This window comes from Pteropus vampyrus, unplaced genomic scaffold (assembly GCF_000151845.1).
Source record: "Pteropus vampyrus isolate Shadow unplaced genomic scaffold, Pvam_2.0 Scaffold2, whole genome shotgun sequence".
Taxonomy (NCBI): domain Eukaryota; kingdom Metazoa; phylum Chordata; class Mammalia; order Chiroptera; family Pteropodidae; genus Pteropus; species Pteropus vampyrus.
This window is the reverse complement of record NW_011888783.1, coordinates 632,196-660,137: the sequence shown is the minus strand read 5'-3', so window position 1 is coordinate 660,137 and position 27,942 is coordinate 632,196. Positions and strand designations below refer to the sequence as shown.

Here is a 27,942-nt window from a genome sequence, read left to right as displayed (position 1 = left end):
CTTCCACAAGAAAAACAAAAAATGCATCCTTATCACACTTATTCCCCTCCTTGTTTCCCATACCTTTTCTTAGAGTAAATAATTTGTTGGAAATAATGATAATAGTAGAATTTGCATTATTCTAAATAATTTCTTCAGTGAAATAATGAAAAAGTGTCATAGGAACATCAGCCATGAATTAATGTAAATGCAAATCACCATAAACTAAGCAGGCATGCAAGTGGAAGATCTTCCAGTTGTTTATTCTTCATGCTATGGAGAAAATGACAATACAATTGCAATCACATCTCTAATATCTAGTCTAAGTTTTGACATGATTAGGAAATTTCATGTATTTTGTCCTAAAGAGAAGGCAATCAAGAAAATAATTTTGTATGCTGTGTATTAATGAATGTCACCATATTAATACTAGTACAGACACAAATCTCAATTACTTTTTCTTCTCCTGACTCCTCATGCATTTAGTACTTCTTCCTTAATAAAAAAAGATTGAAGAAATGTTTGAAGAACACAAAGTGATATAATGGCTTCTAAAAATTCTCTTTAGTATAAAAAAATCATCTTAATTTATAAATGTAAAAGATAAAATTTACATGCTCATTTGAGAAGAAAATGTTAAAAATCTATTTAGAGGTGGTAAAATGATATGCAAATGAAGAAATATATTAGTGTCATTGTGGTGGTGTCCATGATGAAAAATGGTAAGCAATGATGAACAAGGATCTCAAATGTAAATGTCCTTAATGCAGAAAATAGGTAAATGCTTGCAATGAAGATTAAAGGGTATAAAATCAAACCCTGATAGATTTAATCAAATAATAAATGAAAACAAGAATAACTTAGTTCGATGATGAAAAATTAAAGAATATATTCTTCAACAGAAATACAAACAAATGGTGATAATATATTTTTACATGCTTATGCATTCGTGTTTTTCTCAGTCGCTTAAAGCAGAGGAATAAGTAATTGTGGCATAATGGACATAAAATGATAGGTTTCATGTGGTAGAATTGACATCAGAAAAGTAAAAACAAAAATGTATTGTTATTTGAATGTTAAATGACTAAATTTATTCACAAGATAATGAGAAAATATAACTATTATAAAAACAACATATCACTATTTTATGCCTTGTATAAGACTTTTGGAAAAAAATCATTGAAATAATTGAACAAGACAGAAGAAAGATATAAATATGACCTTGCATATTCTTAAATGACTTTGATATCTGAGATCTTTCAGATTGTTTAGCTTATTAGAGTCACAAAGAACAAATAATATGTGGCAGTTTACAAGCCAATGTGGTTATTGTAAGGACAAATGGAAATGTAAAAAAGAATGGGAAAGCATTCCAGCCTGACCTCCTATTGCAGTGGATGGTTTTTTAAGCATAAGAATTAATCATGTTGTCCTGTCTTCACAGAAGCAGCAGTTAGACACATTTTGCTCTTATTCAAAATGTCTGTCATGATGGCAACTCAAATGTTTTTATCAATTTCTCCTGTTGCTATCACTAAGAAACTCTAAGTAAGGGTTTTCTGCAAATTTCACAAGAGAATATAACTGACTGGTTGATAAGTCATCATCCAGTAAGCAGTGATTTATTTGTTTTTTATTAAATTTATTGGGGTAATATTGGTTAATAAAATTATATGGGTTTCGAGTGTACAATTCAATAATACATCATCTGTATATTGCATTGTGTGTTTACCACCCAAAGTCAAATCTCTTTCCATCACCATATATTTGACCCCCTTTACCCTCAACTACCTTCCCCTCTTCCCCCTTTCCCTCTGGTAACCACTAAACTGTTTTCTGAGTTCAAGAGCTTTTGATTGTTTGTCTTGTTTGTTTGTTGCTTTCAGTTTTTTATCCCACATATGAGTCAAATCATATGGTTCTCATTTTTTTCTGTCTGACTTATTTCATGTATTTCACTTAGTATGATTATCTCAGGACCCATCCATGTTTCACAAATGGCAGTATTTCATCTTTTCTTATGGCTGCGTAATATTCAATTGTACATATGTACCACAGCTTCTTTAGCCAATCATCTATTGATTCCTTGTTCTCATGTCTTGGCCACTATGAATAATGCCGTCATGAACATAAGGGTGCATATATCTTTACAAAAAATGTTTTCAAATTTTGGGGATAGATGCCCAGAAGATTGCTGGGTCATATGGTAATTTAAGAACTCCCATACTGTTTTCGATAGTGGCTGTACCAATTTACATTCCCACCAGCAGTATATAAGGGTTTCTGTTTCTCCACATCCTCTCCAACACTTGTTATTACTTATCCTGTTGATAATGCCATTCTAACAGGTATGAGGTGGTATCTCATTGTGGTTTTGATTTGCATTTTCCTAATAGCTAGTGAAGATAAGCATCTTTTCATACCTCTGTTGGACAATTCTATGTCTTCTTGGGAGAAGTGTCTGTTCAGTCCTCTGTCCATTTTTTTAATTTAATTGTTTTTTTTTTCATTGTCGTTGTTGTTGTTATTGAGTTGTGTGACTTCTTTATATATTTTGGATATTAGTCCTTTTTTGGAGTTTTGTGTGAGCAATCTATTTTTTAATCTGTGAACATCATTGGCCACTGGCTAAGCCATAGGTGGCCTCCTTTTGATGGGTCAATGATTCAAAGCTAAATAACTATAGACAGGGTAGCAGGTTCAATTTATGGCTTATGAATAAAGACAGCTTGAAGAAGATTTTCTTAAAAAGAGGCAGTATTAAGGAACTCAGTTTCTGGAGTAAGACAATAATTGGGGCCGAGCAATGGTAGGTATGAAAACACAGGCAAGTAATTTATTATGAGTCTCAGCTTTCTCATTTGTTAAATGTGTGTTTGCCAAAATATTTTCTGAAACTACCATGTGCTAGGCACTGTTCTGGGAACTTGGGAATAAATTTGAACAGAAGTGGAAAATAGAGCCTTCATGGAGCCTACATTCTGATGTGGGAATTAGACCAAATAAATTATGAATAAAATAAGTAAAAATATAGTATGTTTAAAAATGATTAAATGTTTGGAAAAAGATACACACACATATGTGTGTGTATTTGTGTGTGTATATATATATATATATATATAATATGTACATAAATATAGAGAGAGAAAGAGAGAGAGACAGACAGACTGACAGACAGACAGAGACCGAGACAGAGAGAGTGCAAGCGAGATATTGAGAGAGAGAGAGGGAGAGAGAGAGAGAGAGAAACCAGGATAAGAATTAAGGGTGCTTGATAGGGAGTGTCACAAATATTATTAGGATGATCATTTCATTAAGAAAGTGACAACTGAGCAGACTTGAAGAAAGTGAGGGTCTTCATTCTACAAGCAAGGAGAACTAGAAGTGATTGCATGAGACGGAAGTACAGAGTTCGACATTATGGCCCAGAAGATTCTTATTTTTTTAAGTACCATTATTTTTTAAAGAATATTAATTATTTCAAAAGAAAATTTTTATTTTAGAAGGATGCTTCTACTGCACTGGTGTTCTCAGCACAAAACAATCTAGATTACTACTTATTGTCCAAATACATTAGGACTATACAGCCTTCATTCATTTACACATTCTCTTCTCTCTGAGTAATCCCAGTTCAGCAACAATAAATCCATGTCAAATGCTTTCTGCTTTTACTATATGAAGTCTCTCCTGATACAAAAATTACATATCACTTTTTTTATTGTTGATCCAACCATCTAATCATTAATTCCACACCTGACATTTGTGAAATGTCTGCTTTGTGACAAGTATGTGCTATTTCTTAGAGTGACAAATGTGAGTAAAAAGAATACTTAAACTTAAGAAGTTTAAAGTCTAGTTATAGTTTCCTTAGATTCTGTCTTAACACTATTTCCAACATTCCATTTCCATTTCACAGTCATTATTTGTTATTTATATTCAGCCAATAGATCTTGGGCTTTCATGAGCCAACCAGAGATTGAATCCTGGTTCCAAACTTACTATTTATGTGATATTGAATAACTTAACCATTCCAAATTGTAATTTCTACAATTAGACAATTGGAACAATAACTGCAAAGGGTTGTTTAACAAAGAAATGACACAGTGTATGTAAAAGTTTAAAATATTATTAATTAAAAAAAATAGTACCATCTTGGCTTCTTTCTTTGAGAGCAGAGATTATGACATACATTTATTTATTCCAAAGAGTATCCTCTAAATAATGAATATTTAATATATGTCTAATTGAGAAAAGAAATGCCTAAAATATAGATGTAATATAATTAACTTGCTAAAAATGTTGAATATAGGTTCAATACATATTGATTTAAATAAATAAGTTAATTAATTAGTTAATGCCAAAGTTTCCTTTAGTTCAAATGTAAAGTATTTTTAATTTCAAAAGCAAAACCCATACCCTTTCTCACTCATTCTACTAAGAAAGCATTATACAAATATATAAACTTGCAAATATATAAAAATAAGAAAGTTAAGTATTTTCTTATTTATGGAAGTTGATACAAAAATTGCTTAAATATAGTAACAAATCAGGTCAAGTCAAAATAATAATTAATTTCTAGGGCACATTACCCTAAGAATGTATGGATTGTTGAATTTTAAGATATCTTCTAATATATTAATTACATTAATGGATTAACAAAACCAAATCTATTTGCGATTTTATTGATAGATGAAGAAAAACATTTGATAAATGAATAGTTAATTTTATTGACTATGTACTATGAAGCAGGTTATGCTCCGACTTTACATTTATTGATTCACTTAATCTTACCACTTAATCTTATAAATATAATTATTATCCCATTTACAGGTGAGAAAATTGAGACACAGAAAAATAACCTGTCCAAGGTCTCAAACACAATGAATGACTGAGCCACAAGGTGAATCTGACTAGAGACCATATACTTATACTATATTGCCTTTGTTAAAAAAAAAAAAATCAAGAATAGTTACTGATATTTTCGAAAACATTGTTAGGAAAGAAAATAATCTTTATTTTAATAAAAGATATCTTCCAGAAATCTACTTGATCCATTTTACATACTTGAAGAAATTCTGCTGAAGTCAAGAATGAAGAAGGATGTAAGCAATAACCAGTAATTTTTAATATTGTGCTAATAATTCTAGCAAATAAATTAAAGGGAAAAAATACATATATGTTGCAAAAAGAGGAACCACAATGATTATTTAAAGATAGTATGTTGTCTAACTAACAAATCAAGTGATAATTTCTAAAATAGGCACACAGAAGCAAAATTATTATATAAAAGGAACCTTTCTAAAATGTCAAAATATTTGTTAAAAATAACTACAAAATTTAACAGTAATATATAAACTTCCATATAATACTTTGGTATGCCATTTTTCTACAGGAGTATACTAAATATTGTGAAGATATTAATTAATATAAAACCACTCTATAAATTCAAGATAATGCATATTTGGATCTAAGTTAACATACTAAAATATAATCAGAAATATAAATGTACAAGAATAGATAAAAAAAATTTTAATAAAAAAATTGGAAGAGGTTAGCCATACTTTTTGTGCATATACACACACACACACACACACACACGTTTATATGTATATATACACACATAACACACACATATGTATAGATTTATTTACACACACACACAAAGCTATGGAAATAAGGATAGTTTGGTTATGGTACAAAATAGGTATATACATCTGTGGAACAGAATTGAGAATTTAGAAAAGGACTTCCTCATATCTGGGTGTCTGATAAATGATAGGTAAGTTTTTAGAGTCACTTAAATTTATAAATAATGGAGGTGAATTTTAAATATAACAGAAAAATCAAGAAGTCACAATCAGACAAAATGATGAATTTGTGTACATTAGAATGAAGACATCTGTATAGCAAATATATTGTAATCAAAGTTAAATGACAAATGATACACCAAAAAATCAATAATCACTTTGATATAGATCGCTATTCTTAATGTATAAAGAAAAAAAATATGAATACACAACTGAATAAGACCATTTCAAAGAAAATAGAAAAAAAGGCTATGAACAATTTACAAAAAGAAAAAACAAAACAAATACGTAAAAGGATGTTCACCATCATTAGCGATAAAATGAATTAAAATTAATGACAATAAAAACATTAACCTATAAAATTGCAATGATTTTAGAGAGAGATCAATACTATGCAGCATTGACAAAAATATTGATGAAAATGTAATCTAGCACAATTTCCTTGTGAAACAATTTTGTCTTATAGTTTAAATATGCTGACTTTTATTTCAACAATTCCAATTTTAGAGATTTATCTTTTCTAAAAAATAAACTTCTTTTACTATAGAAGCAGCAGTATTTATAATAGTTTTTCTTCCCTAGAAAAGTTGTAAACAATATGTGAGATTTTAAAATTATTGTTTAATTAATGGATACTCTCCATTATAATTATATAATTTTACATACATTAACATAGAATGTACTTCTAAGTCTTAAATAGCAATTCACATAACAGTCTATATAGGATGATACCATCTTTGCCAACGCAAAGTCTGTTTTTCTGCATATGTTTACGTGTATCCACACATGTATGTATGTAATTTTTTTTTTAAGATTTTTTTTCCCCTTCTTTAATTCCCTCTCCTCCCCTCAACTTCCACCCCTGACTTATGGATGTTGCCATTTCTCTTTTAAGAACTCGATCTCTGAAGGTGGGGTGTCTCTCCTCCCACACGCTCCCAGTATGTACCCAGGGCCTGGCACACCCAGGGCTCCTCTGGGGCATGAACCCAGGACCTTCTGCATGTAAAGCAGACATGCTAACCACTACACTATGGAGCCACCCCCATACGTATGTAATTTTTGTTCACTAAAGTATGCACACCAAAATATTTATTGTTGTTAGCTCTGGGGAGTGAGATTTGCAGCCAAAGTATATGGAGAGATATTTTTATTTAACTTTATAACATTTTCTACTGTGAATTATTTTATTGCAATTAACACCCATCATTTTGTAATGAATAATCTCAATCTGCACAAATATAAAGTAGTACAGAAAAAGAAGCTGTTTGACTTTACCATTTAAAAAATCTATTTAAAGTTGTTCTAATTATCTTCTCACTTAGTAAAATATAAATGCAAAACACAATTCACAGATCATAAAAGAGTCAACCTACTAAATTTTAAAATTGTCATGCTATACTAGATTATCTTTTTAACTGAAAAATCTTCTCTACATCAGTGTGAAATTCCATCACGGCTATTCATTTTCCTTCACCAGTTTCTTTTTTCTGTCTTTTTAAAGTCCAAGCAAGATAGAAACGTTCAAAGGGAGACTTTAAGATTTATTTCATTCTCAAACTTGATGATCAACCATCAGAACATCAGATTTCACAGCAGCTATAATTCCCTCCAGCATTTGGTTGAAGCTAAAGGACTCTTTCTATTTCTGATAATATCAAAATGCAGACTACCTGCCTGCTCTAACCTAGACTTTTCTATGTGAAGGTACACCTTGACAGCCCACTTCAGATATCTCCCCTCCTCACCAATGGCTAAAATTCAAACTGCCAAGGAGTTATTTCTCACTACTCTGACACACAACATGTTGACTTTTCTGCTTCACTCGCAAATTAAAATGAAATTACCCACAGGGTTTCCCAGTCTGAATGGCATTCTGTCATTCTTGACACTAGGAATTCTGTCTTCTTGTTGTAAAGTACTGTAGGGATATTCTGTGTAAGCTTCTAGGAGCATGCAAAATGGTTTGAAATGTTAACCAAAAAATCTTCACCTTGAATCAGGATTCGTTCAGCTTAAAAAATCATTTATAAGCCAAGGGACTTTAAACAATTCTTTATTTTCAAATTTTAAATACATGGGAAAGAAAAAATGATGGCATTCAGTTATCTAGTACTTGTAGTAATTCTATGTAATTTAAGAAGAAAGTATTCAAGACAATAAAAATGTCAGCTGACATTTTACCTTCTATTCTAGAAAGGTTATTAGATCTCTGGGCAAAGCATCATAAGAGTTTACATTTTCCTATTTTATACATTTAGAGAGCATTTGAACACCACATATTTACATTGATATGTACTTACTTTTTGAAATCATTTATTCAGCATCTAGTTAAGATATTAGAAATTGTTTTCTATTATAGTAAGAAGAATGAACATATAACTAAAAAATGACTATCATTTATGGAGTCCTTCCAGTATGTCAGACAATATTTTAAGTGCTTTAAAAGTGTTATCTAAGGCTTCCCTAATTTAAGTCTCAAAAACATCTCTATATGTGTAGTAGGGACTACTTTAAATTTCAGGCACAGGGAAATGCAGTGACTCACCTCAAAAATCACACAGCTTAAGTAGCAGAATCAAGATTTGAACTTAAGCAGTCTGGTTCTAGAACCCAGCACTCTTAATGTGAAAGTGCACCTCATGTACAAAGTGCTACTATTGGAATTCTTGAAGTAAAGCCACGGTGTAAAGGAATGCAAAAGCTCTAAGAGAAGGTTATGGGGGTGTCCTCAGCCTGGAGGCAACCTTGTAAAGGTGTGGGCTTTTATCGAAGAATTCAAGTGACATGTTCTTATATTCCATATATAATTTTCTGTAAGTATTGGGGTTCGTAATGACAATTTTACATAGAAATTATAGAAAATAAGTTTATATCAACTCAGAAAAATATCTAGTAAACTATCAGGACAGCCCTTCATCATCTTTTACATATTGAATAATCATTTCAAAAACCAATTGCATAATGCACGTTATTTCTTTAATTCACTGACAAAATACATCATAACGAAAAACCATACAGCAGCTGGTAATTCTACATCTGAAAAAAAGTGTGATTCTCTTGGATAAAATACTTGGGGAATTCTCATGGTCTAAAGCACAAAAACTTAGAATCATTCCTTAGATTTTTTAACTACTTTAAAATGATCTACCTACAACCAATAACTGGTTCCCAATGTGCCTGCCAGTTTCAGTGATAACCATCATTAAGCCTGCCACGTCTCGTGAACCTATTACTTTTATATTTATATCTTCTGCAGAAAAAGTCATTTTAAAGTTCATGGGTAAAATGGGTGTGTTTTGTAAATATGCTAGGAGATTTATGATCATGCTAGTCTCCAACCTGTCTCTGCTTCTCCTAAGAAATCCCTTCCTCGTACCTTTAAATCAGCTCAATTATTTTATATCTTCTTTCCTACCAATTACACTCCCCATTCTTCTTAGTACCTACTTCCATTTCTAACAATTATCTTTCCTCCTGTTTCCTCTTTTTGCTTATTTCCAACTCCTTGCTTTCATTGCCACTATTATACGGTTTTCATTCATGCCACTAACTTCAAATTGCATTGGTAAGTCATAAATTATTTCCTAGTTGCAAATTTAATGGTAGATTTTTGAAAACTGTAAGCAGTATATGGTTTTACTGATTATTCTCTTCTTGAACAAGTCCTTCTTTGGCTTCCAGGAAACAATTTTGATTGTCCTCCTACTTCTCTGATAATTTTCCTCAATCGCTCACCTTCTTTCCCCTTTCTTTTACTATTTTTTGAATGTTGCTGACATCTGTTTCTCTTATTTCCTGAGGTTTTCTCTTTCACTTATTAGTTTCAAATCTATCTGACAAAGCCTACCAAAGACCTTTATAGATTAAATGTCTCCACGGAATTTCATATTTCCCCATGCTTATTATACATCTCACTTGGATATCCCACAAACACCTTAAATTTAGCATATCCCCAAAACAAATCTATCACCAAATCTCTATTACCATCATCGCTCATGTCCACCTTCAAAAGGCTGTTGCTCTGTTTGCTTTGTCTATTTTAGTTAATGAAATTACTATTTATTCAGCCACTCAGGCTAGAAATTACAAAGTCAGATTTGATTTTACGTTCTCAAAACGCTTCCTCACCAATTATACTTCCAATCAGTCTAAAAATTTTGACTCTTCTACTTCAGAAAAAAAATGTCTCTTTCTAGTGATATTTTATCCCTTCCAACTAAACTGAAACAATAACTTCCTAAAAATCTCTATTATCGCTACATTATATTACTACAAAGTACATTTGCAAATATAAATGTTCTGTATGTAGGATATTTTAATGATTCCTCTTCACCTGTAAGACAAAGTCCAAAGTCTAGGCTTCTTCAGAAATTGCATTCAAAATGGTTCATAATCTGGCTCCAAGTGCATTTTCAGTTTTACTTACTCTAATGCTCTCTCATATGTTTTGTAATGAAGCCTTTTTCTCTATTTTGAGATAACTATAGATTCACAGGTAATTATAAGAAATAATACAGAGTGATGGCCTGTACTCTGTCCAGCTTTCCACAGTGGTAGTACCTTGCAAGTCTATAGTACAATGTCACAACTAAGGTACTGATATTGAAACAATCAAGATATAGAACGTTTCTATTGACACAAGGATCTCTCTTGTTATCTTTCTACAGCCCCACATACCTCTTTTCCATCCCCACCACCTCAACCCTGGAAACTACTATTATGTTCTCCATTTCCATATGCTGTCATTTCAAGAATGTTGTAAAACTGGAATCAGACAGTATGTAACCTTTAGGGATTTGCTTTTTACATTCAGCAAAATTCTTAGGAGATTGATCTGTATTGTTGCATGTATAAACTTTTCTCTTCATTGCCGAGTAGTATTCCATGGTAGGAATGTACCACAGTTGATTTACTATTCACCCACTTTCAAGTTTGGGGCTATTACAAATAAAGCTGCTATAAACATTCATGTAAAGGTTCTTTGTGTGTAAACATGAGCCTTTATTTCTCTGAGGTAAATGCCTAGGAGTGCAATGGAAGAGCTGATGTTAGTTGCATTTTAAATTTGTTTAAGCAAATGCTGAAATAATTTCTAGTATGGCTGTACCATTTTACATTTCCACTAGAAATGTATGAATAACCAGTTTTTCTGCAATCTCACTGCCATTTGGTAGTGTCACTATTTCCTACTTTAACCATTTTGACAGGTGTATACTAATAACTCAGTTTTTAATTTTATTTCACTAATCGCTAATTATGTTGAACATTTTTTCATGTGCTTATTTGAATTTATATATCTCCTTCAGTGAAATCTCTTTTAGATATCTTGCCCATGTTTTAATTGGATTGTTTGCTTTTTTACTGTTGCATTTTGAAAGTTTTTTATATTTTCCAGATACCAATTCTTTCTCACATGTGAGGTTTGTAAATATTTTCTCCCATGTGCAGCTTTTTTGCATGCTCTTAACAGGATCATTCGGAGAACAAAAGTTTTCAATTTGGATGGTCAGATTCATCATTTTTTTCTTCCTTTTATGGATGTTTTTGGTTTTAAGTCTAAGAACTCTTTGCTTAGCCCTAGATCCTGAAGATTTTCCCTTACATTATGTTTTCTAAAACTTTTATAGTTTTAAATTGTACATTTAGTTCTGTGATCCACGTTGAGTTAATTTTTGTGCAAGATATGAGAGTTAAGAGTTTATTTCTCTATTGATAATCAAATGCTTCAGCATTATTTGTTGAAAAGAGTATTGTTCCCTCATTAAATTACCTTTGATTTTTGTCAGTAATCAGTAGGGCATATTTGTGGGAGTCTAATTCTAGATTTTCTGTTCTGTTCCACTGATCTTTGTGTCTATCTCGCCAGTACAAAATAGTTTTAATGTCTGTAGCTAAAAATAAGTCTTAAAAACAGATTTATTCCTCCCATTCTTTTTCAAAATTATTTTAACTATTTTAGTTCTTTTGATTTTTCACATAAATTTTAGAATATTATTGTCTATATTTTGATAGGTATAATAGATTAGGGTTATCCAAACAAACTAATTGTGTGTGTGTGCATGTATGTGTGTGTGCATGTATGTGTGTGTTATAGGGAATTGGTTCATGCAATAATGGAGCTGAGAAGTCCCAAGATGTGGAATCAAGAAGCTACAGACTCAAAGAAGTGATGATGCAAGTTCTAGTCCGAGTTAAATCCGACTCCAAAGGCAGAAGAAGAATAATGTTCCAGCTCAAATACAGGCAGAAAAAAGAGAGAGTCTGTAAATTCTCCCTATTGACCCCTTTGATTTACTTGTGCCTTTGGTTAAGTCCACCCCCATTGGGGAGGGCAATCTGCTGTACTCAGACTACTAATTCAATCTTAATCTCATCCAAAAATTCCATCAGAATAATGTTTAACCAAATATCTGGGTACCCCATGGTCCAGTCAAGTTGACATATAAAATTAGCTATCACAATAGGAATTGGTTGAACCTATATGTTAGTTTGGGGAGAAATGACATCTTTATTATACTGAATCTTTCAATTCATAAACATAGTACTTCTATTCATTTAGAACTTCTTTGATTTCTTTTATCATCTTGTATAGTTTTAACATATAAACCACGTACATGTTTTGTTAAATTTAAACCTAAATATTTCATTTTTGTGCAATTGTAAATGGCATTGTTTTTAATGAATGTCCATGAGTTTATTGCTATTATATAAAAATATAACTTATTTTTCTATGTCTACTTAATATCCAGTGACCTTGTTGAATTTGCTTATTAGTTCTATAATATTTTTTTTGTAAATTCTTTGAGATTTTCTATGAAGACAATTAGAGAAATTAGAGAAATTTTTCTTTCTAATCCGTATAGCTTTTATTTACTTTTCTTTGCTTGTGCTATCAAAAACTTCCAGTAACATGTTGAATAAGAGTAAGAAGAGCAGAAATCCTTGGTTTGTTCTTGATATTAGGGTCAAAACATTCAGTCTTTTACCATTATTAGTATAATGTTTGCCATAGTTTTTTTTTTATTGTTGATACTTTTAATAGCATTGAAGTTTCCTTCTATTCCTATTAAGAGTATTCATGAATGGATGTCGAATTTGTCAAATACTTTTTCTGCATCAATTGATGTTATTATGTGATTTTTTTTTCTTCTTTTTCTTGTTAATATGTTGGGTTACATCTCTGTCACTTCTGTTGGCATCCATTGATTCTCTTTTTACATTCAGTCTGAGATCTTGGTATGATAAAGTTCATTTGAAATGTAGACATTTTCATATTACATTTGGATATCTGGATAATATTTAAATGTTCTGTTTCAGCTGGCTTTATCCGAAACTGCTCCAGTATGACAAAAGGTGGCACTGCCTTGTTATTGCCAAGTTCTCACTCAACCTCTCACTCAACCTTTGGGAGTGGGGATCCCCATTTCTGACTTGGAGTTAAAGTTTGGACACCCTTTGTGGTCTCCACCAACACCTCAGTGGGGCAGCCTCATTACTACTGGATGATGAAAGTCCTGACTCTCATACTCCTTTGATATCAATCTAGTGGGAAAGGAGAAGGACTCCTCATTACTGCTAGGTCAGGCTCAATCACTGGCTGTCTTTAAGACCTCCCTGTGGTGGTATTGTAGAGCCTTGTTACATTTTTTTCTGTGGTGTTTGGCTAGAGTAGGGTGGTGATTATCTACACATTTTGTCTAGCTAGGTTGACCTTAACCTGAAAAATGTCAGCTTAGATGATCTTTCGGTCAGAACTTTTGGTTGAAAAAGAAATCTTAGTTGGGGTTTTTATTAGCTGCTCTCATTGGCATTTCTTGGTTGTCAGCTTCTTCAGCTTTAAATCAGAGATATATGAGACAAAATGAATACTCGAGAACTAACCATTAAGTCATTCCCTGAGTCCTCATGTTCCTAGCCAGTCTCTCGTCTCTATACCATTCAAAGTTTTCTTGGGTTTCTTTTATATATAATGTCCAGGAATTTTAGCTGTACTTGGTGAAAAGAATACCTTTTCATATGTTTTATCTTTTATTCTCACCCAAGCCCTGTAGGTTCTCTTATATACTTCTTTGCTTTTTTTCTAGTTCCAAGAACATTAATCAATTTGCTTCTTCCAATTATCTTCATATTACAGATTATGAAAAAGCACAAAGAAATTAAGTTGTATGATTAGGAATATGCAAATTATAAATTTGAACATAAAACTGTATAATTATAACACTCCATGTTTGTAATACAGACTCTTGGACTCATATCATGCTTTTCATAAGCCTCAGAGACATACCAGTATGACTGAAACTTCCCCATCTGAAAGCTTTGAGGCTTTAAGTAAGTCACTGGTCATTTAACTTCTCCAAATCTCTGTTTTCCAATAATAATTGGGATAATGCTATCCATTTTCACATTGTCTCATGCTTAGTAATAATAAATATATTAATACTTATTACAATGCCCAGCCCAGACTAGTTATTTAATACAGAGTGGTTAAGTTATCATTGCTACTATCAGCAAAGCTTAAAGAAGAAAATGTATATAACAGAAAAACTTAAACGGGAGACTTAAACACTAAATATGAGCTTAAATCAATTCTAGACACTCATAATTGTTTCCCAGGTCTAAAATATTCAGCAGAAAGCATGAGCCTGAGCAGATTATTTATATATCTATTATTGAATCATTATGGTTATTTATGTGTTCGGCTCCGTCATTATATTACACACTTTTTGGAGAACGTAATATTCCTTGACTATCTGTGAATCTTCCTTGCCTTCGATGGATGATGTTTAATTAATAATTACCATAAAAAATTGAATTGATATTTTGACCATCTAGTATTCATCTTCACACTTCATAAAATTACTTGACACAACACTGACTAGGATATGAATACATTTGAGTGCAAGAGCAAGTGTTCAAAAGATATATCCTGTCCCAGACTAAGTTCTTGATTAAAGCTCTGATCACAAGTTAACTTAATACTATAATGAGTGCTGGAAATAAATAACTACTTATAAACAATACTAGTGTTACCAAATTCCTGATAAATATTAATCTTTGGGATTTTGAAGTAACAAATTTATATTCTGAGAATTATTGAGATTTACTGAAATCATTTATGTATATATATTTTTATTTTTCATGAGCATTTAAAGAATTGTATTCTATAGCAAATAATCAAATACTAAAAAATGCCAGAGAAAATTGTTGGCTAGTATATGAAAAATACAGCATTAGGACTTCCTAACAAATTTAATAGCACCATACAAGAATTACTGATCAGAATAGATTGTGACCGAATCTCCATTTTGTGCTCTTGGAAGTGTCAACATAAATTTGCGACTCTGCATGCTGGCATTCCCTGATCTTACTTTCAACTTGAATTATATTAATTCTTTTGAAACAGTAACATCTCAGTGTTGATGGTTCGAATTTACTTTCCACAAGTGAATTATAATACATTTTCTTTTTTCTTATTTCTTGACTGATTGTTACATGATATTCATAAAATTATATAAATTTCCCAAGTAATTCCAATAAAGAATTTCCTAATGAAAACATGAAATAACCATCTGGGCACCAGATTCAATATTTTCCAATTATGCTACATAATTTAGGTATATCATAAGTTTTCTTTCAAAAAATATTCTGTTACTGACTTAAAAATTAATAATTTCATAAATTTGGACACCTTTTTGACATATCTAAAAGTATAAATTCATTTAGAACCTGAAGGTGATCAGCTATTCTTTTACTTACTTATTTATTTATTTAAAATAATATCAGGTATTAAATCTTTTTGCAGTCTTTTTTAGAAGCCTTACTTTAAAGAAAATTAATTTGCCTTCATAAAACAATATTAGCTAAAAGAAACGTATGAAACTTTAAAGTACGGTATTTAAATATTACCTCCTATATATGGCTTTGAGTCACCTAACATTTTCTAGAACTTGATTTTGTCAACTATAAACAAGGAGTTGGAAAGAGTTTTAAACTATGTCTTGTTTTAAAATCAGTTGAGTTAATAAATTAATTAGCGATTAAAAATAAATGACTAAGTATGTAAGTATTATAAAATAGTTATAAATATTTATAAAGTCTTTGCCTTTAGAATTTCTTCTACTTATCAATATACATATTCTTATGAATATGAGACAAGCTACTTAAGCTAGAGTTTATGAAACAAACATGCTATATGTTATCCTTCAACTCAAGCTTAGTATTTTTAATGAAATGATGACACCATTAAAGATACTAATTAGAGTCCAATTTTACACAGAAAATAATGAGTCATGGTTCAGTAGGTAGAAGATATGGGAGTTGGCTTGAGATAACCACTACAATCATGACCTATTATGGTACAATATATGAAAATTTATACTCCAAATGAAGATGGCAGGACAAACTTACAAGGCAACATCCAATGAAACGTGGGCATAATCATTCAATGGTCTTATTAAATTTTATATTTAAGTGTTAATGAGATGCTAAAGGGAATAGAATGACTGAAGATCAGTAGGGTTGATTAGGGAAAGCTTCGAGGAGAAGATAAGATCTAAACAATGGTTAAAGGTAGGCAAGGTCATAAGTGTATAGAGAGATAGCTACCAAAGGTCAAGAAATATACATGCGTGGAAGTGAGAAGAAGGGAGACAGATGTAAAAATCTGGCTGAAAATTAGTCTCAATAGGATTTTTTAAAAATAAACCCTATTAGAGTCTGTATTGGATGAGTGATTGTATTGTCCTTGACGTAATGCACCCCAGGTAGATTAAACATAGGTTCCATAATCATTACCTGCCAAGAACTTTCAAGAACAATTGATATCAAAAGTCAAGCTATATGGTTTGTAGATGAAATTTTAATATGTAAAAGTTCTTGAGAAAGAACTAAAATAAAATACAAATTATCTACTAAATATGACCAATAAATGGCGATTACATCTATTTTCTTAAAAGAGGTATTATTTTTAGGAGGAATAAAATCTACTAAAAGAAAGTAAATAAAACATTTCAAACACAATTAATTCAAGCATCAAAAGGAGTAAGATGGGAGGGTAGGGACAAATACTTATGTTTTCTCAAAATGAGAGAAATTCCGAGGAATAAATAGATATCAGCAGCAGTAAAAACAGATACTATTATAACATCAGCATAAACACAGAATATTTTTTTCTATTCATATCATAAAAAAATAATAGGTATATAAATATGCAACTTGCTGATATATTTATTTTAAACTGGAACTTGTTTAATTGTTTATAAATCAAATTTTTTGCTTTACCAGCACAAATGGTAGGATTTATATTATTTCTCTTTAGCAATGAACTGCTTATGTATAAGAAATCATATAATCAAACACCATTAGTATGTTTTTCTTCGCCTTTCAATTTGTCATTTTATTAGTAGCCTCAATTTAATAATAGTATCACTGATTTATTAATCAGTATGCAAGTAAAAATAAATGCTTAATGTGCTAATGTTTATGCCATTACCTAGAATGCTTTTTTACTATCAACTACTTGTTACGGTCAGCATCTACATTATTGCTAAGTAACAGAGTGTCTTTTAGTTTGTAAAGAGCACTTTAGAAATTAAGAAAATGAAAGCACAAAAAACATTTTGAGGATTTAAACCCCTTTATACATAAGAAAGCTTGTCTTCTCTGAGGTATAGAGGGAAGAAATATGATCATGATTAAAAGGACACTGTGCCCTTTTTCAGTAGTACCAAAAGTTATATACTTCAAAAAAAGTTATGTGCAGTGTGAGAGATTAAAACTAGAAGGGAAATATTTTACTTGAAATAAAAATTGAGAATGTCTTCTATGAAATTCTGTTATCATATATTATACAATATAATATCTTTAATTTAATTAAGTTTCTCAGAGTACAATGTGTTTATATATCTTCCAGAATCATAGTTCAAGGAGAACTCTATAACTTTTGAGGATACAGCATTCACGTGTTCTTTACTCTTATTCCTTCAGTTTTATGTAGCTTTGTACCTCACTCTACCAAGGCTTTATGTTTTCATAAAAAAGAAAACCAAAACAAACAAATAAACAACAACAACAAAAAGCAGGGACTTCACACTTATTCTTTTGTTTAACAAATATTTAAGAGCACACATGGAAAGTAAATAACCATATAGTTCAGTTTCTATCTTTCAAGAAATTAAAAATCTACACAGGATATCAATACATACAAAGTATTGTTTGAATGAATGTATTTTAAAGGGGAGGAAAATAGTATATAATGTGGCAAAGGTGTTTTGTTTGGTTGACTGGTTACTTGGATTGGTAAGATTTTTGTTGTAGAAGGGGGATCAATTTCTGAAGGAGCTTAATTTTCTCAAGAAAGATGACTCATGTGGAAAATCCTGAAAGATACCTTAACTGTCTATTTTCTAGGGAAGACAGGTAACACTTGGAGGGGTGAGAGAAGATATGCATAACTAAAAGAAGAACCCATGGGACTCCTAGGTGAAGGAGAGGAGGAAAGAAAAAACTAAGAGTTGGGAAAACTCTGAAGTCCAATCTCTGTGTAGGTTGGAAGTGAAGACTGTTCATTTACGTGCTGAGGCAAAACTAGAAGAACGAATCCAGAAACACTAGAATAATCTCAACCAAGTTAAACTGCTTTAGGATTTTCCCTGGGAGTTACAACAGGAGATAGGAAATTTCTCTAGTTGTTTTTATCAGTCACTCAAAAATGGATGCTAGGGAAATTAAGAGCCCTGATTTATGGAGACAGACCAGAGCCCTCAGAACCTGAGCTGTAGGACAAGAGATCATGTTTACCTTGTAAGTGCTGCAGAGGTTTGAGAGCATTCAGCCCAAGACTCATCTGGAGGAGGGACTGAAAATTGCTCTTGATGTACAAGATTTAAATGGACAGTGATAGCTTACATTTTAGCAAAAGTGCCCCCTCCAACATTACTTAAAATACTCTACAATCACCAAACTTCTTGAGAGAATTACATTGTCAAATTTTCCCAGGAGAACTTTCCTCCTCTATGCGAATTGTAGGTATGTTAAATTTTGCAGAAAATGGTAGTATAAGTGATTTTCAGAATTTCTCTAAAGGACATATTTCAGATATATTATGGGTTCCGTTTCAGACCACCACAATAAAATAAATGTTGCAATAAAGCGAGTTACACACATTTTTTGGTTTCCCATTTTATATAAAGTTGTGTTCAGACTATAGTATAATCTATTAAGGGTGAAATATCATTATGTCTAAATAAAAACAATGTATATAATTTAATTAAAAATATTTTATTGTTGTCTATGGCCATGCTATTCTGAACAAGCCCAATCCCATCTGACCGTCTGATCTTGGAAGCTAAGCAGGGTTGGGCCTGGTTAGTACTTGGATGGGAGACCACCTAGGAAGACCAGGTGCTGTAGGTGTAAAAAATAAAAAATAAGCTGACAAGGTCCTTGCAATCTGTGAGGTCAACCAAGGGTTGCCTCGCCTAAAAAATATATATATTTTATTGTTAAAAAGTGCTATCCATCATTCGAGCCTTCTTTGAGTCCTAATCTTTTTGCTGGTGGAGGGTTTTACCTTTAATTTGTAAAAAAACCCAAAAAACAAAAAACAAAAAAAACACAGTATCTGTGAAGCTCAAAATAGCTAAGTGCAATAAAGTGAGGTATGCCTATATATGTGTCTTAATCTAACTTTTTAAACAGTCTAGTTTGTTTTCTAATTAAAAAAAACACAATCGTGTGCTGATGAAATATCTGTATATTATATTTTTTTAGTTTATGCTTTCACTCTACCATTTTTCACTTATTTATTAACAATAATAAGATCATACAGATCAACACTGACCCAAATCTTATCGTATGCAGGGTGAAGAAGCACAGTTTGAAAGTGGGATGTGCTCTGCCTACAAATGAAGTACTAACTCCATGGAAAATTGGTATCTTGGGAAGTTATGGAGAATTAGGAAATAGTCTTCTCATTCTTAGAGTTTAGACAGTAACTCTGAGAATTAATATTCTTATTGTACTGAAAGTTAAAGGTGTGTGTGTGGGGGGTGTATTTTATTTAAGTTATGAACTGAGAAAATAGAAAATCACAGAGGTATGTCTGTAACTATCTCTAATGAAATAATTAAGAAAGAACATGAACCTGAGAATGTCTAGCCTACTAATGAACTGCCTTGTGGACTACCTACAGAATTTCTTACTGAAGCTCAGTATGTTTTTTTGGTTGGAGATGTCAAATTTAGAGAAATACTCTTCTGGAGAAGTGGGGATGAATTTTGGGCCTGTACCAAATACATAGGGTGGTGTCAGATATTCCCAAAAGTTGAATGGAGATTGTACATTTGAGTTAGAGGAAGAAGATGTTTTCACACAGGTAAAAACTTGAAAGAGGGTATTAAATTTAGGAACTAAGGGCATAGAAGAGGGAATCCTTTAGAGAATTTACCTTGTTAGGTTTTTTGCCTTCGTACTATGTGAAACATCTTACTTATCATATAATTGTAAATTTTATGCTCTATGTTTATTAATTACCCTAACACTTATTCAAGTCTGTCGTTCTGCTTATACTTGAATAGGGATGTAGAGCTGAACAAAGAGATGAAATTAAGAGAATCATGGCATATTGACACCTTCACTGTATTCTGTTCAACAGAAACATCATCCAAGTGAGTGTACCATGTTCAATACCTTCAGGTACTGAACATTATCAAAGTCATTGTCAATCACGTGGGGAGACTTGGGAAGACCCATGACACTAAGGCAGACGCAGCCAGGAGGAAAAGAAAACATCTTATTTTTCAAAATATACCATAGGGTATGAAGGAGACTGTGAAAACTGTTTGGCTTCTTTGAACCTTACATTTGCCATTTGTCAGAGGGGACTAAATTAATTGTTTTTCTTTGTTCTTAGGTTTACAAATAATGTGAAGTAACACATGAGAAAAAGTTCTACAAGTTAGGATAATCTCTATAAATGAAAGATATAATTATAAAAAATAATTGCAAAATTATTGTCAGAGTTATTTATTCACAGACCTAATGGAAAACCCAATATTAAATGATTTACTACTAGAATCACAGTGCCACCTAAAGACTCCATACCAGAACTAGGGAACAGTAACTTAATAATCATGCTTTGGGGGAGCTATCGATATTGTGTCAACATATGTGGAAATTTTATTGGCAATGTTCCACACCAAAGTGCTCTGTAGCGATTCTAGAATTAAATTCAGTTTAGAATGTAAATCTTTCATCAAAGAGTTCAGAAATCTCTTTAGACCTAAAAGCAAATATGACCAGGAAAACAGAATGGATATCACATTTATATAATAACTTTACATTACATTGCTCTTTAAATGTAATAAGAATGACATTTTCAGGAAGCTGAGACAATTGGGTCTTTTTAAATTGAATATATATACTCTAAGAAAAACCTACAGAAATATATTTATATTACATATATATATATATATATATATATATATGCAGAGAATACAGGAAATAGAGGAGACTAATTTAATATACTATTTAAAAATGATTTTATGTCTTTAGTTAATATTCACCAAAGACCAACACAGTTCATGTCCTCCTAGAAGTGATAAATCAGAAAATACAAAAATCAGTCTTACTGTAAACACAGATGACATAAGATAATAAATGAAACACGTATGTTATGCCTAAAGACAAAAAAACAACTAGAAAAATAAATTTAGTAAAGTCATTTGTTGCAGCTCTGCTTTGTTCCTTAAGTAAGGGTTCCTACCTTTATTAGGTCTCTCAGTGATCCATTTTTGTTTGTGATTCCATATGTATTCTGTCATTTTCCCCTATGAAATCAGGAACAGAATATATGTTATTAGGCTAAAAGTTATATGTAAAAAGAAGTCCTTATCAAGAATAAGAACTAATCTTTAAGCAACCTAAGAAAAAATAAGTGCCTAGGCCTCCCTAGACAGCACATATATTAGTCTAGGCAAGCTTATGACAGCACAAGTTCTATGTAAAGTTAGGGTTTGGGGGCAAAATCTCTTTAGAGCTGAAAGCAAATATGACCAGTGTTCATTGTACTCTTCCTTTGAACATGACTATCGCCTTCCAGAAAGTCAAGGGATCGGCCTTAGATAGGCAACTTATAAGGAAAGAGATTCAGATACCAACCATCTCTCTAATTCTTCCCAAATCAGCTACATGACAAACTCATGTAAGGGGCTTGTAGTAAATATATGTTTATTAAATGAATAAATTGTAAGGCTTACAAATTGCTCATATCTATAGGATAATACACAGGTATACATGTGTTGTGAATGGTGGTTGAGAAATTCTGACACCAACTGCAATTATATTAAGAAAGTATCCAGTTTCATTTTTATGTCTCATTATATTATAATGCTGTTCACAAGTCACCTTTCATATAAACATACTTCTATCAAAAAAAAAAAAAACATTAAAAAAGCTCTCTGTCCTATTTTCTATACTTTCATAATGATAAGGGAAGTGATGAGATAATACATTGTATTTCAACATTCTTGAAATACAGGCAACTTGGTAGGCCACTATGAAAACTATTGTGAGCTAAAGAGATGTGGCTAGAGCTAGACAAAAGTAGAACATTATCAAAGGCAAACTAAACAATCACTGAAAAATTAAGTCCATATTAAGAGCTGGCAGTCTAGGGTCTATGTCTCAAACATGGCACTTGGGGGGATTTTCAAGTACATGTTCTGTCAACTGTGCTGCTGTCTGCCTTGTTTTAAAGAGCCTTCCAATGTCCATCATCATTTCCCAGATTGTGATCTGAAGAGTGGATGTGGTCATCACCTATACTCCAACTGATTGGTACTTTGACAGAATTACAGGAAAATTGGCACGAAGCTTCTGAAAAGTTACTAAGAACTTCTCTAAATTAATCTACTGTGACCTAAATTGGTTCACTTTTTTAAAAATTGAACTACTGCAATAAGGAGGAATGAAAATCTAACGAGGCACGGCGTGGAGATATTTTAATAAATATGTGGATGAATTTTTTTAAAAGAAAACTAGGAATCTCATAATGCTAAATTGATCAACAGAGTCCTTTTATCTGATAATATAATTTTCTCAGATTGTAAGGCAGCAGGAGTCTAAGAAAATGCTGTACCTATAAAATTAAATAGAGCCCAACAGCCTTAATTTGTACATAAATTAAGTTTGAGTTTGAAAGTGTTTATAAATTTTTATTAAGATTCTTTCATTACCCTTTAATACTCAACTTTCTCCTTCTTGCAAATATATTATTACCAGAGGTCCTAGCCTAGACGACAGCAATATCTAATTAGAATGTATCACATTTGGTTGTCACTTTTTCTACCTAAAACTCGTCATGCCTCCATGCACAGACATGGGCTAAACCCTGAAGAGAGTTTGAGAATTCACCAAAGGAGAGTCACAGAAGTGTGACCAAGTTTAGGGTAAAAAAATAATTATCAGATTTGGCACTTTCAAATTTGACTTTAGAGATAAAATTTTATTTAACAAGAATGCCTGGGGAATAGGACATTCAACTAAATTGATTTTTTTGCCTAAATTATGGTTAACTCATAAACTTTTTTCATTCATCATAAAAAAAGAAAGTGCACTGAGTTATTAATAAAAATTATGTTTTACATAATGGAAGAAGAGGTGGTGATAGTAATTCTTGTCATTTTGGAGGCATAGTATGTATATACATATCTACTACATCTAAATAGATATGAACATAGATATAAAAATGTACAAAATATTATTCTATATAATATTAAGCTAAATAAATTGATTTAAGGTAATATACCAGTGCTTCTTAAATACAAGAAGTACCACGTACTCAGGTAACAAGAAAGTGAGATGGCTGGCCATTGGAAGTAATCTTAGCTGTATATTTCAAAACGTTAAAATCTTTCTAAATGCAGTTAGTTATTCCTGAATTAGATGAAGAGTACACCAAATAAAACTGCTTTGTTGGTAGCAATAAGTAAAACATTATGAATGATTTTTAAAGATCAATAATTACTAAATAAGATACAAGTTAGCAAAGAAAAACCTTCCAATAACAAGTGTCAATGGAAACTTCTACGTTTTCAAATATGTAATACATTAATCTAGGGATTAGAATAAATCAGGTCTCTATTTTCTTCTCCCTGCCCTATCAAGTATTAGCAGAAAATGTATTTCAAGTTGATAGCTTTCAAAAATCTTCAGTTTCACAAATACCCAGTTAAAACACCAACTATAATTGGAATTTTAGTAACCGATGACATGAAGTGTTTTAGTCTTCATTTTTTCTTTTCATTAATATTAATCATTGTGGTGAGAACATTTAAGATCCAGACTCTTAGCAACTTTGAAGTATGTACTACAATATTTTTACTATAATCACAATGCAGTGCATTAGATTTCCAGAAATTATTCATCTTCTAATGGCGATTTTATACACTTTGACAAATTTCTCCCCAATTCTGCTAGTTCCTCTGCCTTCTGGTAACCATTATTCTAATCTCTGTTTCTACACATTCAGCTTTTCTTAGAATCCACATATAAAAGATATCATGAAGTATTTGTCTTTCTCTCCCTGATTTATCTCACTGCCCTCAAGGTCCATCCATGTTTTCACAAGTGGTAGAATTTCTTTCTTTCTAATAGCTGAATAATATCCCATTTATATATAGTACCACATATACTTTATCCATTCATCCATGGATAGATATTTAGATTGTTTCCATATCTAGGTTACTGTGAATAATGCTGCAGTAAATGTGGCATTCAGATATCTCTTTGATATCTTATTGTAATTTCCTTTTGATATGCCCAGAAGTGAGATTGTTGGAACATATGTTAGTTGTATCTTAATTTTTTAAGGAATCTCCATACTGTTTTCTATAGTGGCTACACCAGTTTTAAACTACCCCCAACAGAGCACAAATGTTTCCTTTTCCCCACATTCTCTCCTTCACTTGTTACCGCTTGTCTTGATGGCAGACATTCTAAGAGGTGTGAAGTAATATATCACTATGGTTTCAATTTGCATTTTCCAGATGATTAGTGATGTTGAGCATCTTCTCATATACCTATTGGCCATTTGGATGTCTTCTTGGGAAAAATGTCTATTAAGTTCCTCTGCCCCCTTTTAAATCAGATTGTTAATTTGCTACCAGGTTGTATGAATTCTTTATTTTGGATATGAAACTCTTACAGGAAAAACAGTGTGCACATATTTTCTCTCATTATGTAAGTTGCCTTAACATTTCATTGATCATTTCTTTTGCTGTGAAGAAGCTTTTTAGTTTTATGTGGTATCATTTATTTATTTTTGCTTGTGTTTCTTGTATTTTTGGTGTCCTTGCCAAGACCAATGAAAAGATTTTTCCCCTATGTTTTCTTCTAGGAGTTTTGTGATTTCAGATCTAAACATAAAGACTTATGTTTAAGTGTTTAATCCATTTTGAATTACTCTTTGTCAGAGGTGTAACATAGTTGTCCTATTTCATTTTTCTGCATTTGATTATCCAGTTTTCCCAGCTCCAATAGTAAAGAGACTATCCTTTCCCCATTGAGTATTCTTGGATCCCTTGTCAAATATTAGTTAGCCATATATGTAGGGGTATACTTCTGGGTTCTCCATTCTGTTCTATTGGTCTATGTGTCTATTTTTACACCAGTACCATACTCATTTGATTGCTATAGGTTTATAGTATAATTTCCAATCAAAAGTGTGGCATCTCCATCTTTATCCTTCTTTCTCAGGATTACTTTTGTTATTTGGGGTCTTTTGTGAATCCATACAAATTTTATGACTGTTTTTTCTGTTCCTATGGAAAATATCTTTGGAATTTTGATAGGGATTGCATAAATATACACACATCTTTAGGTGCGGACATTTTAACAAAATTATATTATGCAATCCATGACCACAGACTATCTTTCCATTTGCTTCTGTCTTCTTCAATTTAGTTCATCAAAGTCTTATCATTTTCATTGAATGGATTTGCATTTCCTTTAGTAAATTTATTGCCAACTATTTTATTGTTTTTGATGCTATCGTGAATGGAATTGTTTTATTTCTTTTTAGGATATTTTGTTAGTATGTAGAAATGACCGACTTGTATGTGTTGATTTCATATACTGCAACTTTACTAAATTTGATTAGTTTGATCTGATTGAGTCTACAGCAGGGTTCCCAACCCCCAGGCTGTAGACTGGTACTGGACTGTGACCTGTTAGGAACTGGGCCGCACAGCTGGAGGTGAGCAGTGGGTGAGTGAGTGAAGCTTCGTCTCTATTTGCAGCTGCTCCCCACAGCTAGCATCACAGTCTCAGCTCCACCTCAGATCATTAGGCATTAGATTCTCATTGGGGCACCGGTTTCTGGTGCCAAAAAGGTTTAGGACCACTAGTCTACAGAATTGTCTATATATAAGATCATTTTATTTGCAAATAAAGGCAATTTTATTTCTTCCTTTCTGATTTAGATGTTTTTATTTCTTTTTCTTGCATAATTACTCTAGATAGGACATCTAGTACTGTGTTGAATATGAGTGATGAGAATAGGCACCCTTATCTTGTTCCTGATTTTAGAAGAAAGGCTTTTAACCTTTTCATCATGAGTACAATGTTAACTGTAGGCTTGTCATATATGGTTTTTATTATGTTGAAGTGTGTTCCTTCTATATTCAATTTCCATAGGGTTTTTCTTTTTTAAATCATAAAATCATGTTTAATTTTATAAAATGATTTTTCATAATTAATTAATTACATTAAATAATTACATGATTTTATCTTTCATTCTGTTAATGTGGTGTATCATATTTATTGATTTGTGTATGTTGAACCATCCTTTCATTCCAGGGGTAAATCTCACTTGATTTCACTTGATTGTGGTATATAATCCCTTTAATGTATTGTTGAATTAGGTTTACTAATATGTTGTTGAATATTTTTGTACCTATATTCATCAGTGATATTGGCCTGTAGTTTTATTTTATTATAGTGCCTTTTTTTTTTTTTTTTTGGCTGTGGTATCAGGGTAATGCCTTATAACATGAGTTTGGGAGTATTGCTTCTTCCTCAATTTTTAGAAGATTTTAAGAAGGAGAGGCATTAATTCTTCTTTAGATATTTGATGGAATTCACCAGTGAAATGGGATTTTCTAAATTGGGAGATTTTTGATTTATAATTCACTTTCCTTACTCATTTTTTTTTTTTTTTTGGTCTGCTCAGAATTTCTATTTGAAAATTTTCTATTTTCTGTCTTTTCTTTGGTCTGTTCTGCTATTGATGCTGTTATTATTCTCATTCTTTATTTCATTCATTGAGTTCTTCAGCTCCAAAAATTCTCTTCGTTTCTTTTTTATGATTTCTGTCTTTTTGTTAAATTTCTCATTTTATTAATGTGCAGTTTTCTTGATTTGTTGAATTTTTGTTCTGTGTTCTCTTGGAGTTCATTGAGTTTCCCTAAAACAGCTATTTTGAATTCTTTATCAGGTAAGTCACGGATCTCTGTGTCTTTGGGTTTTTACTAGAGGTTTATTGTGATCTTTTGGTAATGTCATATTTTCTTGGTTCTTCATTTTTTAGAAGTTTCTCATTGCTATTTTTGTGGTTGAAGTAGCAGTCACCCCCTCCAATCTTCTCTAGCTGCCTTCAAATGGGAGATCCTTTTCATTGGTCCTGATTATTTCTGAGGCTTTCTCTAACTTTGTATGGTTACACCTCCATGCTTCTTGCTCCCTCTTAAGATAGAGTTCTTAAGCTTTTATCTCTTGTCTCTATCTCACATCTCATCAGGATGGCTACTAATAATCTCTCTTTTGTTTTCCCAAAGGTGATGCTACAGCTCGGGTTTGTGGTACAAAGTTCTTCTGACCCTCTCTAAAGCATTCAAACTTTTTTTTTTTTTTTTTGCTCAACAGAGTTCTAGAATCTCTCTTCAGGAAACCTGGACTTCTACAAAGGCTCTTTCATCTGTGAGTGTATGTGCTCGCTGCCCATGGCTGAGAGGAGTTAAAGCCAATTCACAGGTCCCTGCCAGTTCCACAGCCCATACTGAAGTCTTTCTGCCTATTCCCCAATTCACAGGTGGATGAGACTCCTCCAGAGACCCTTGGCATATGGTGCTGGATCTCACAATTTCCACAGAAGCAC

At 31.9% G+C, this 27,942-nt stretch overlaps 1 pseudogene; it reads left to right on the top strand.

Moving 5' to 3' along the window:
* Positions 1-19,075: 19,075 nt before the first annotated feature.
* Positions 19,076-19,202, top strand: LOC111739324 (annotated as a pseudogene).
* Positions 19,203-27,942: the final 8,740 nt, after the last annotated feature.